Source organism: Arachis hypogaea, chromosome 4, assembly GCF_003086295.3.
Source record: "Arachis hypogaea cultivar Tifrunner chromosome 4, arahy.Tifrunner.gnm2.J5K5, whole genome shotgun sequence".
Lineage (NCBI taxonomy): Eukaryota > Viridiplantae > Streptophyta > Magnoliopsida > Fabales > Fabaceae > Arachis > Arachis hypogaea.
The window spans coordinates 76282108-76293723 of record NC_092039.1 but is presented as its reverse complement, the minus strand read 5'-3'; the positions used below and the strand labels follow the sequence as shown (position 1 = coordinate 76293723).

At 40.9% G+C, this 11616-nt stretch overlaps 1 non-coding gene across 1 annotated transcript; it reads right to left on the bottom strand.

Annotated features, from left to right (window-relative positions):
- Positions 1 to 259: 259 nt before the first annotated feature.
- On the bottom strand, positions 260 to 367 carry LOC112798464 (small nucleolar RNA R71). The gene has a single exon (XR_003200075.1). It is a non-coding gene; the product is annotated as a small nucleolar RNA R71 (small nucleolar RNA).
- Positions 368 to 11616: the final 11249 nt, after the last annotated feature.

Genomic DNA, 11616 nt, shown 5'->3' with positions numbered 1-11616 from the left:
TCTAATACAACAGAATTGCAAGTTCCATGGACTTCCACTGGAAGATCCTCATCAGTTTTTAGCTGAATTCTTGCAAATCTGTGACACTATCAAGACCAATGGGGTTGACCCTGAGGTCTACAGACTTATGCTATTCCCTTTTGCTGTAAGAGACAGAGCTAGAATATGGTTGGACTCACAACCTAAAGAAAGCCTGAACTCTTGGGAAAAGCTAGTCAATGCCTTCTTGGAAAAGTTCTTTCCACCTCAAAAATTGAGTAAGCTTAGAGTGGAAGTCCAAACCTTCAGACAGAAGGAAGGTGAATCCCTCTATGAAGCTTGGGAAAGATACAAACAATTGATCAGAAAGTGTCCTTCTGACATGCTTTCTGAATGGAGCATCATAGGTATCTTCTATGATGGTCTGTCTGAACTGTCCAAGATGTCATTGGATAACTCTGCTGGAGGATCTCTTCATCTGAAGAAGACGCCTACAGAAGCTCAAGAACTCATTGAAATGGTTGCAAATAACCAATTCATGTACACTTCTGAAAGGAATCCTGCGAACAATGGGACGAATCAGAAGAAATGAGTTCTTGAGATTGATACTCTGAATGGCATACTGGCTCAGAACAAAATATTGACTCAGCAAGTCAATATGATTTCTCAAAGTCTGTCTGGAATGCAAGCTGCACCAGGCAGTACTAAGGACGCTTCATCTGAAGAAGAAGCTTATGATCCTGAGAACCCTTCATTGGAAGAGGTGAATTACATGGGAGAACCCTATGGAAACACCTATAATCCTTCATGGAGAAATCATCCAAATCTCTCATGGAAGGATCAACAGAGACCTCAACAATGTTTCAACAACAATAATGGTGGAAGAAACAGGTTTAGCAATGGCAAGCCTTTTCCATCATCTTCTTAGCAACAGACAGATAATTCTAAGTAGATCCACTCTGACTTAGCAACCATGGTCTCTGATCTAATCAAAACCACTCAAAGTTTTATGACTGAAACAAGATCCTCCATTAGAAACTTGGAGGCACAAGTGGGTCAACTGAGTAAGAAAGTTACTGAACTCCCTCCTAGTACTCTTCCAAGCAATACAGAAGAGAATCCAAAAGGAGAGTGCAAGGCCATTAACATGGCCGAATTTGGAGAGGAGGAAGAGGCAGTGATCGCCACTGAGGAAGACCTCGATGGACGTCAACTGGCCTCCAATGAGTTCCCTAATGAGGAACCATGGAAATCTGAGGCTCACATTGAGACCATAGAGATTCCATTGGATTTACTTCTGCCATTCATGAGCTCTGATGAGTATTCTTCCTCTGAAGAGGATGAAGATGTCACTGAAGAGCAAGTTGCCAAGTACCTTGGAGCAATCATGAAGCTAAATGACAAGTTATTTGGTAATGAGACTTGGGAGGATGAACCCCCTTTGCTCACCAAAGAACTGGGTGACTTGTCTAGGCAGAAATTACCTCAAAAGAGACAGGACCCTGAGAAGTTCTCAATACCTTGTACCATAGGCACCATGACCTTTGAGAAGGCTCTGTGTGACCTAGGGTCAAGCATAAACCTTATGCATCTCTCTGTAATGGAGAAGCTAGGGATCTTTGAAGTACAAGCTGCAAGAATCTTACTAGAGATGGCAGACAATTAACGAAAATAAGCCTATGAACTTGTAGAGGATGTTCTAGTAAAAATTGAAGACCATTACATCCCTGCTGATTTCATAGTCCTAGAGACTGGGAAGTGCATGGATGAATCCATCATCCTTGGCAGACCCTTCCTAGCCACAGCAAAGGCTATGATTGATGTTGACAGAGGAGAATTGATCATTCAAGTGAATGAAGAATCCCTTGTGTTTAAGGCTCAAGGATATCCCTCTGTAACCATGGAGAGGAAGCATGAAGAGCTTCTCTCAAAACAGAGTCAAATAGAGCCCCCATAGTCAAACTCTAAGTTTGGTGTTGGGAGGACTCAACCAACTTCTAAGTTTGGTGTTGAACCCCCACATTCAAACTCTAAGTTTGGTGTTGGGAGGTTCCAACATTGCTCTGAACATCTGTGAGGCTCCATGAGAGCCCACTATCAAGCTACTGACATTAAAGAAGCGCTTGTTGGGAGGCAACCCAATGTTATATTTATCTAATTTCCGTTGTTATTTTATGTTTTCTATAGGTTGATGATCATGGGAAGTCACGAAATCAATTGAAAAAGCAAAATAGAATGAAAAACAGAAAGAAAAATAGCACACCCTGGAGGAGAATCTTGCTGGCGTTTAAACGCCAGTAAGGGCAGCAAATGGGCGTTTAACCCCCAGTCTGGCACCATTCTGGGAGTTTAACGCCAGAAAAGGGGCACCAGACCGGCGTTAAATGCCAGGAAAGGGCAAGAAGTTGGCGTTAAATGCCAGAAATGGGCACCAGCCCGGCGTTTAACGCCAGAATTGGCATAAGGGAGCATTTTTGCTCGCCACTTGGTGTAGGGATGAATTTTCCTTGACACCTCAGGATCTGTGGACCCCACAGGATCCCCACCTACCTCACCATTCGAATTCAAACCACTTTCCCTCCCAAACCCACCCATTATGGCCGAACCACAAAGCCACCTCCATCTCCTCTATTTCTTCTTCTTCTACTCTATTCTTTCTTCTTTTGCTCGAGGATGAGCAAACCTTCTAAGTTTGGTGTGGTAAAAGCATTGCTTTTTGTTTTTCCATAACCATTTATGGCATCTAAGGCCGGAGAAACCTCTAGAAAGAGGAAAGGGAAGGCAAAAGCTTCCACCTCTGAGTCATGGGAGATAGAGAGATTCATCTCAAGGGTGCATCAAGACCATTTCTATGAAGTTATGGCCAAGAAGAAGGTGATCCCCGAGGTCCCTTTCAAACTCAAAAAGGGTCAACTTTGATCAAAGGTTGGACCAAGTCCTCATAGACATCTGTGAAGAGGGCGCTCAATGGAAGAGAGATTCAAGAGGGAAGCCGGTTCAACTGAGAAGGCATGACCTCAAGCCTGTCACCAAGAAAAGAGTGGAGCAAACAAGAGATCCCACTTACCATGAAATCCCTGAGATGCCTCAAGGGATACACTTTCCTCCACAAAATTATTGGGAGCAAATCAACACCTCCCTAGAGAATTGAGTTCCAACATGGGACAACTAAGGGTGGAGCACCAAGAACATTCCATTCTCCTCCATGAAATTAGAGAAGATCAAAAAGTCATGAGAGAGGAGCTACAAAGGCAAGGAAGAGATATTGAGGAGCTCAAGCACTCCATAAGATCTTCAAGAGGAAGAACAAGCCGCCATCACTAAGGTGGACCCGTTCTTTAATCTCCTTGTTCTTTATTTTCCTGTTTTTCAAATTTTTATGCTTATTTTCATCATCTATGTTTGTGTCTTATGATCATTAGTGTCTTAGTGTCTATGCCTTAAAGTTATGAATGTCCTATGAATTCATCACCTTTCTTAAATAAAAAAAATGCTCTTAATTGAAAAAGAGAAGGATTGCATGAATTTTGAATTTTATAGCAGATTAATCATTTTGATGTGGTGGCAATACTTTGACTTCTGAATGTATGCTTGAACAGTGCATATGTCTTTTGAATTTGTTGTTCATGAATGTGGGCTCTTGAAAGAATGATAAAAAAGGAGACATGTTACTGAGGATCTGAAAATCATAAAAATGATTCTTGAATCAAGAAAAAGCAGTGAATATTAAAAAAAAGAAAAAAAAGAGGAAGGAAAAAGAAAAAGAAAAAAAATAATACAGTCGTGATCCAAGGCAAAAAGAGTGTGCTTAAGAACCCTGGACACCTCTAATTGGGGACTCTAGCAAAGCTGAGTCACAATCTGAAAAGGTTCACCCAGTTATGTGTCTGTGGCATGTATGTATCCTATGGTAATACTGGAAGACAGAGTGCTTTGGGCCACAGCCAAGACTCATAAAGTAGCTATGTTCAAGAATCATCATACTTAACTAGGAGAATCAATAACACTATTTGGATTCTGAGTTCCTATAGAAGCCCATCATTCTGAATTTCAAAGGATAAAGTGAGATGCCAAAACTGTTCAAAGGCAAAAAGCTAAAATCCCCGTTCATCTAATTAATACTGATCTTCATAGATGTTTTTGGAATTCATTGCATATTCTCTTCTTTTTATCTTATTTGATCTTCAGTTGCTTGGGGACAAGCAATAATTTAAGTTTGGTGTTGTGATGAGCGAATAATTTATACGATTTTTGGAATTGTTTTTAGTATGTTTCAGTTAGTTTTTAGTTAAAATTCACTTTTCTGGACTTTACTATGAGTTTGTGTGTTTTTCTGTGATTTCAGGTATTTTCTGGCTGAAATTGAGGGACCTGAGCAAAAATCTAATTCAGAGGCTGAAAAGGACTGCAGATGCTGTTGGATTCTGACCTCCCTGCACTCGAAGTGAATTTTCTGGAGCTACAGAAGCCCAATTGGCGCGCTCTCAACTGTAATTCATTAGTGAGAATTTCAGATAAGCGTATGGAGATGCTTTGTCCCTTTCGTCTCTCTGCTTTCCTACTGTCTTCATCCAATCCTTCTTACTCCTTTCCATGGCAAGCTGTATGTTGGGCATCACCGTTGTCAATGGCTACAGTCCCGTCCTCTCGGTGAAAATGTTCAACGCACTCTGTCACAGCACGGCTATTCATCTGTCGGTTCTCGATCATGTCAGAATAGAATCCAGTGATTCTTTTGTGTCTGTCACTAATGCCCCACAATCGCGAGTTTGAAGCTCGTCACAGTCATTCAATCCTTGAATCCTACTCAGAATACCACAGACAAGGTTTAGACCTTCCGGATTCTCTTGAATGCTGCCATCAATTCTAGCTTATACCACGAAGATTCCGATTAAGGGATCCAAGAGATATCCACTCAATCTAAGGTAGCACGGAGGTGGTTGTCAGGCACACGTTCATAGGTGAGAATGATGATAAGTGTCACGGATCATCACATTCATCAAGTTGAGGAACAAGTGATATCTTAGAATAAGAATAAGCTGAATTGAATAGAAGAACAATAGTAATTGCATTAATACTCGAGGTACAGCAGAGCTCCACACCTTAATCTATGGTGTGTAGAAACTCCACCGTTGAAAATACATAAGAACAAGGTCTAGGCTGGCCGAGAGGCCAGCCTCCATGTTCTAAGAACTAGACATCCAAAGATGATCCTAAGATCTAAAGTGATCAAAAGATGAAAATACAATAGCAAAAGGTCCTATTTGTAGAGAACTAGTAGTTTAAGGTTTACAAAGATGAGTAAATCACATAAAAATCCATTTTCGGGGCTACTTGGTGTGTGCTTGGGCTGAGCATTGAAGCTTTCATGTGTAGAGACTTTTCTTGGAGTTAAACGCCAGCTTTTGTGCCAGTTTGGGCGTTTAACTCCCATTCTTGTGTCAGTTCCGGCGTTAAACGCCAGAATTCTTGAGCTGATTTGGAACGCCGGTTTGGACCATCAAATCTCGAGCAAAGTATGGACTATTAACATTTCTGGAAAGCCCAGGATGTCCACTTTCCAACGCAATTAAGAGTGTGCCGATTGGGCTTCTGTAGCTCCAAAAAATCCACTTCGAGTGCAAGGAGGTCAGAATCCAACAGCATCTGTAGTCCTTTTTAGCCTCTGAATCAGATTTTTGCTCAGGTCCCTCAATTTCAGCCAGAAAATACCTGAAATCAGAGAAAAACACACAAACTCGTAGTAAAGTCCAGAAAAGTGAATTTTAAATAAAAACTAATAAAAATATAATAAAAACTAACTAAAACATACTAAAAACATACTAAAAACAATGTCAAAAAGCGTATAAATTATCCGCTCATCACAACACGAAACTTAAATTGTTGCTTGTCCCCAAGCAACTGAAAATCAAATAAGATAAAAAGAAGAGAATATGCAATGAATTCCAAAAAACATCTATGAAGATCAGTATTAATTAGATGAGCGGGGCTTTTAGCTTTTTGCCTCTGAACAGTTTTGGCATCTCACTCTATCCTTTGAAATTCAGAATGATTGGCTTCAATAGGAACTCAGAATCCAGATAGTGTTATTGATTCTCCTAGTTAAGTATGATGATTCTTGAACACAGCTACTTTATGAGTCTTGGTCGTGGCCCAAAGCACTCTGTCTTCCAGTATTACCACCGGATACATACATGCCACAGACACATAACTGGGTGAACCTTTTCAGATTGTGACTCAACTTTGCTAGAGTCCCCAATTAGAGGTGTCCAGGGTTCTTAAGCACACTCTTTTTTCCTTGGATCACGACTTTATTTTTACCCTTGCCTTTTGGTTTAAAGGGCTATTGGCTTTTTCTACTTGCTTTCTCTCTCTTTTTTTTCGTTTTTTTTTTCGCACATAATCTCTCTTTTTTTTTTTGAATTCACTGCTTTTTCTTGCTTCAAGAATCATTTTTATGATTTTTCAAATCCTCAGTAACATGTCTCCTTTTTCATCATTCTTTCAAGAGCCAACATTCATGAACAACAAATTCAAAAGACATATGCACTGTTCAAGCATACATTCAGAAGTCAAAGTATTGCCACCACATCAAAATAATTAATCTGTTATAAAATTCAAAATTCATGCAATTCTTCTCTTTTAAGAACATTTTTCATTTAAGAAAGGTGATGGAATCATAGGACATTCATAACTTTAAGGCATAGACATTAAGACACTAATGATCATAAGACACAAACATAGATAGACATAAGCATAAAAAATTCGAAAAACAAAAAAATAATGAACAAGGAGATTAAAGAACGGGTCCACCTTAGTGATGGCGGCTTGTTCTTCCTCTTGAAGATCTTATGGAGTGCTTGAGCTCCTTAATGTCTCTTCCTTGCCTTTGTTGCTCCTCTCTCATGATTCTTTGATCTTCTCTAATTTCATGGAGGAGGATAGAATGTTCTTGGTGCTCCACCCTTAGTTGTCCCATGTTGGAACTCAATTCTCCTAGGGAGGTGTTGATTTGATCCCAATAGTTTTGTGGAGGAAAGTGCATCCCTTGAGGCATCTCAGGGATTTCATGATGAGTGGGATCTCTTGTTTGCTCCATCCTTTTCTTAGTGATGGGCTTGTCCTCATCAATGAGGGTGTCTCCCTCTATGTTAACTCCAACTGAATTACAGAGGTGACAAATGAGATGAGGGAAGGCTAACCTTGCCAAGGTAGAGGACTTGTCCGCCACCTTATAAAGTTCTTGGGATATAACCTCATGAACTTCTACTTCCTCTTCAATCATGATGCTATGAATCATGATAGCCCGGTCTATAGTAACTTCGGACCGGTTGCTAGTGGGAATGATTGAGCGTTGGATAAACTCCAACCATCCCCTAGCCACGGGCTTGAGGTCATGCCTTCTCAGTTGAACCGGCTTCCCTCTTGAATCTCTCTTCCATTGAGCGCCCTCTTCACAAATGTCTATGAGGACTTGGTCCAACCTTTGATCAAAGTTGACCCTTCTAGTGTAGGGGTGTTCATCTCCTTGCATCATGGGCAAGTTGAATGCCAACCTTACATTTTCCGGACTAAAATCTAAGCATCTCCCCCAAACCATTGTAAGCCAATTCTTTGGGTCCGGGTTCATACTTTGATCATGGTTCTTGGTGATCCATGCATTAGCATAGAACTCTTGAACCATTAAGATTCTGACTTGTTGAATGGGGTTGGTAAGAACTTCCCAACCTCTTCTTTGGATCTCATGTCGGATCTCCGGATATTCACTCTTTTTGAGTTTGAAAGGGACCTCGGAGATCACCTTCTTCATGGCCACAACTTCATAGAAGTGGTCTTGATGCACCCTTGAGATGAATCTCTCCATCTCCCATGACTCGGAGGTGGAAGCTTTTGCCTTCCCTTTCCTCTTTTTAGAGGTTTCTCCGGCCTTAGGTGCCATAAATGGTTATGGAAAAACAAAAAGCACGCTTTTACCACACCAAACTTAGAAGACTTGCTCGTCCTCGAGCAAAAGAAGAAAGAAGAGAGTAGAAAAAAAGAAAATAGAGGAGATGGAAGGGGCTTTGTGGTTCGGCCAAGGGGGAGAAGTAGTGTTTAGGTTGTGTGAAAATAAAGGAGTGAAGATAGGTTTATATAGGAGTGGAGAGGGGGTATGGTTCGGCCATAATGGGTGGGTTTGGGAGGGAAAGTGGTTTGAATTTGAATGGTGAGGTAGGTGGGGTTTTATGAAGGATGGATGTGATTGGTGAAGAGAATGGTGGGATTTGATAGGTGAGGGGTTTTTGGGAAAGAGGTGTTGAGGTGATTGGTGAATGGGTGAAGAAGAGAGAGAGTGGTAGGTTAAGTGGGGATCCTGTGGGGTCCACAGATCCTGAGGTGTCAAGGATAATTCATCCCTGCACCAAGTGGCGAGCAAAAATGCTCCTTCTGCCAATCCTGGCGTTAAACGCAGGGCTGGTGCCCATTTCTGGCGTTTAACGCCAGCTTCTTGCCCATTCCTGGCGTTAAACGCCAGTCTGGTGCCCCTTTCTGGCGTTAAACACCCAGAATGGTGCCAGACAGGGCGTTAAACGCCCATTTTGCTATCTTCACTGGCATTTAAACGCCAGCAAATTTTCCTCCAGGGTATGCTGTTTTTCTTTCTGTTTTTCATTCTGTTTTTGCTTTTTCAATTGATTTTGTGACTTCCCATGATCATCAACCTATAGAAAACATAAAATAACAATGGAAAATAGATAAATATAACATTGAGTTGCCTCCCAACAAGCGCTTCTTTAATGTCAGTAGCTTGACAGTGGGCTCTCATGGAGCCTCACAGATACTCAGAGTCATGTTGGAACCTCCCAACACCAAACTTAGAGTTTGAATGTGGGGGTTCAAAACCAAACTTAGAATTTGGTTGTGGCCTCCCAACACCAAACTTAGAGTTTGACTGTGGGGGCTCTGTTTGACTCTGTTTTGAGAGAAGCTCTTCATGCTTCCTCTCCATGGTTACAGAGGGATATCCTTGAGCTTTAAACATAAAGGATTCTTCATTCACTTGAATGATCAATTCTCCTCTGTCAACATCAATCACAGCCTTTGCTGTGGCTAGGAAGGCTCTGCCAAGGATGATGGATTCATCCATGCACTTCCGAGTCTCTAGGACTATGAAATCAGCAGGGATGTAATGGTCTTCAATCTTTACCAGAACATCCTCTACAAGTCCATAAGCATGTTTTCTTGAAGTGTCTGCCATCTCTAGTGAGATTCTTGCAGCTTGCACCTCAAAGATCCCTAGCTTCTCCATTACAGAGAGAGGCATGAGTTTATGCTTGACCCTAGGTCACACAGAGCCTTCTTAAAGGTCATGGTGCCTATGTTACAAGGTATTGAGAACTTTCCAGGATCCTGTCTCTTTTGAGGTAATCTCTGCCTAGTCAAGTCATCCAGTTCTTTGGTGAGCAAAGGAGGTTCATCCTCCCAAGTCTCATTACCAAATAACTTGTCATTTAGCTTCATGATTGCTCAAAGGTACTTAGCAACTTGATCTTCAGTGACATCTTCGCCCTCTTTAGAGGAAGAATACTCATCAAAGCTCATGAATGGAAAAAGTAAATCTAATGGAATCTCTATGGTCTCAGTGGGAGCCTCAGATTCCCATGGTTCCTCATTAGGGAACTCATTGGAGGCCAGTGGACGCCCATTGAGGTCTTCCTCAGTGGCGCTCACTGCCTCTTTCTCCTCTCCAAATTCGGCCATGTTGATGGCCTTACACTCTCCTTTTGGATTTTCTTCTGTATTGCTTAGAAGAGTACTAGGAGGGAGTTCAGTAACTTTCTTACTCAGCTAACCCACTTGTGCCTCCAAGTTTCTAATGGAGGACCTTGTTTCGTCATGAAACTTTGAGTGGTTTTGATTAGATCAGAGACCATGGTTGCTAAGTCAGAGTGGCTCTGCTTAGAATTCTCTGCCTGTTGCTGAGAAGATGATGGAACAGGCTTGCCATTGCTAAACCTGTTTCTTCCACCATTATTGTTGTTGAAACCTTGTTGAGGTCTCTGTTGATCCTTCCATGAGAGATTTGGATGATTTCTCCATGAAGGATTATAGGTGTTTCCATAGGGTTCTCCCATGTGCTCCACCTCTTCTATTGACGGGTTCTCAGGATCATAAGCTTCTTCTTCAGATGAAGCGTCCTTAGTACTGCCTGGTGCAGCTTGCATTCCAGACAAACTTTGAGAAATCATATTGACTTGCTGAGTCAATATTTTGTTCTAAGCCAATATGGCATTCAGAGTATCAATCTCAAGAACTCCTTTCTTCTGATTCGTCCCATTGTTCACAGGATTCCTTTCAGAAGTGTATATGAATTGGTTATTTGCAACCATTTCAATGAGTTCTTGAGCTTCTGCAGGCGTCTTCTTCAGATGAAGAGATCCTCCAGCAGAGCTGTTCAATGACATCTTGGACAGTTCAGATAGACCATCATAGAAGATACCTATGATGCTCCATTCAGAAAGCATGTCAGAAGGACACCTTCTGATTAATTGTTTGTATCTTTCCCAAGCTTCATAGAGGGATTCACCTTCCTTCTGTCTGAAGGTTTGGTCTTCCACTCTAAGCTTACTCAATTTTTGAGGTGGTAAAAACTTTGCCAAGAAGGCATTAACTAGCTTTTCCCAAGAGTTCAGGCTTTCTTTAGGTTGTGAGTCCAACCATATCCTAGCTCTGTCCCTTACAGCAAAAGGGAATAGCATAAGTCTGTAGACCTCAAGGTCAACCCCAATGGTCTTCACAGTGTCACAGATTTGCAAGAATTCAGCTAAAAACTGATGAGGATCTTCCAATGGAAGTCCATGGAACTTGCAATTCTGTTGCATTAGAGAAACTAATTGAGGCTTAAGCTCAAAGTTGTTTGCTCCAATGGCAGGGATGGAGATGCTTCTCCCATAGAAGTCGGGAGTAGGTGCAGTAAAGTCACCCAGCACCTTCCTTGCATTGTTTGCATTGTTGTTGTTTTCGGCTGCCATGTCTTCTTCTTTGAAGATTTCTGTTAGATCCTCTATAGAGAATTGTGCTTTAGCTTCTCTTAGCTTTCGCTTCAAGGTCCTTTTAGGTTCAGGGTCAGCTTCAACAAGAATGCCTTTGTCTTTGCTCCTGCTCATATGAAAGAGAAGAGAACAAGAAAGTATGGAATCCTCTATGTCACAGTATAGAGATTCCTTGATGTGTCAGAGGAAAAGAAGAATAGAAGGAGAAGGTAGAAGAATTCGAACTTATCAAGAGAGATAGAGTTCGAATTGTGCATTGAGGAGGAGTGTTAGTCCATAAATAGAAGGATGTGAGAAGAGAAAAAGAAATTTTCGAAAATTAAAGTGAATTAATTAAAAGAAATTTTGAAAAATTGTAATTGATTTTCGAAAACTAAGATTGGGAAAGAAATTAAGTGAAATTTGAAAAAGATTTTGAAATTAGAAATCAAAAAGATATGATTTGAAAACTATTTTGAAAAAGATGTGACTGAGAAGATATGATTGAAAAGTTATGGTTTTAAAAAGATATGATTTGAAAAGATATGATTGAAAAACAATTTAAAAAGATTTTATTTTTAAAATTAATGACTTGGCTAACAAGAAATTTAAAAGATATGATTCA